Consider the following 1,515-nt stretch of genomic DNA (forward strand, 5'->3'; position numbering starts at 1 on the left):
CCGATTCCCTCCCCGGGCACCAGGTCAACCTCCGCTGCTTTCAGCGGGGGTTGACCTGGTGGCCGATTCCCTCCCCGGGCACCAGGTCAACCTCCCGTGCTTTCAGCGGGGGTTGACCTGGTGGCCGATTCCCTCCCCGGGCACCAGGTCAACCTCCGCTGCTTTCAGCGGGGGTTGACCTGGTGGCCGATTCGCTCCCCGGGCACCAGGTCAACCTCCGCTGCTTTCAGCGGGGGTTGACCTGGTGGCCCATTCGCTCCCCGGGCACCAGGTCAACCGCACCCTTTTTCGGCCGCCTTCGCCTCCAAATTTTTCCCCCCGTTTCCTTGCCCACTCCTCGGTCACTTCATACGCCCTCCCCCTTACATCCACCGTACGCAACACCTCCACCGGGCTTAATAGTCCACAACCGAGACCCAGGGCCTTCCCCGCTCTCAACAACCTCCACCCACGGTCCCCCTCCACCGGGCTTAATAGTCCACAACCGGGACCCAGGGCCTTCCCCGCTCTCAACAACCTCCACCCACGGTCCCCCTCCACCGGGCTTAATAGTCCACAACCGGGACCCAGGGCCTTCCCCGCTCTCAACAACCTCCACCCACGGTCCCCCTCCACCGGGCTTAATAGTCCACAACCGAGACCCAGGGCCTTCCCCGCTCTCAACAACCTCCACCCACGGTCCCCCTCCACCGGGCTTAATAGTCCACAACCGGGACCCAGGGCCTTCCCCGCTCTCAACAACCTCCACCCACGGTCCCCCAAGACGCACGTTCCAAGCCTTAACCCTCAGACCATCCACCCCCCGGGGGGGACCCCACACCCACCTGACCCCAACTCACTCCCACCAAAAACACCACCACCGCCACCGCCTCAACGGCCTGCCCAACCCAGCACTCCCACACACACACCTGCCCCACCAACGCTCCACACACGCTTTCTTCCCTCTCCCCGACCCGACCCAAGCCATCGCACCGCACCGGGTGAGGGCCTTAGCTTCCTCGCCCGCCCCCCCGCCCCCGACACGCAGGCAGGCAGAGGGAAAGGCCTCAGCGCCCCCCAGGACCGTCGCGCCGCCTTGGCCTCACGGCTTCCCTGCTCCCGCACGGCAGACACACGCCCCGCTCTACCCCCGCTGGGGCCAAAAGCTGCCTACGGCACCTGGGATTCCCAGGCGGTCACCCATCCAGGTACTAGCCAGGCCCGGGACGGTTTACCTTCCGAGATCGGACGAGATCGGGGGCATTCGGTCCGGTATGGCCGTAGGCCCCCGCCTCCCCGGGCTTTAGCGTCAGCAGCCTGGCCTCAGTCAGCCGGGCCCAAACAATTAACCCGGAGGCCGGGCCGAGGGAAAACTTCCTCCGAGCCGGCCCAAGGGGAAGGGAGGACGAGGACGCCGGGCCCGGGAGGTGACAGGACGTGCACGTCAGACCCGGGAAGCTGTGCGCCCCGAGGTTAACCCCCGGGCCGGGGCGGGGAGAGAAAAATGTTCTAAGTCCGGTAGGGACAGCAGGTCAA

At 66.5% G+C, this 1,515-nt stretch overlaps 1 non-coding gene across 1 annotated transcript; it reads right to left on the reverse strand.

Annotated features, from left to right (window-relative positions):
- Positions 1-1,146: 1,146 nt before the first annotated feature.
- Positions 1,147-1,265, reverse strand: LOC142006120 (5S ribosomal RNA). The gene has a single exon (XR_012643233.1). It is a non-coding gene; the product is annotated as a 5S ribosomal RNA (ribosomal RNA).
- Between the last annotated feature and the right edge of the window lie 250 nt (positions 1,266-1,515).

This window comes from Carettochelys insculpta, unplaced genomic scaffold, assembly GCF_033958435.1.
Source record: "Carettochelys insculpta isolate YL-2023 unplaced genomic scaffold, ASM3395843v1 scaffold_0042, whole genome shotgun sequence".
In the NCBI taxonomy this organism is placed as follows: Eukaryota; Metazoa; Chordata; order Testudines; family Carettochelyidae; genus Carettochelys; species Carettochelys insculpta.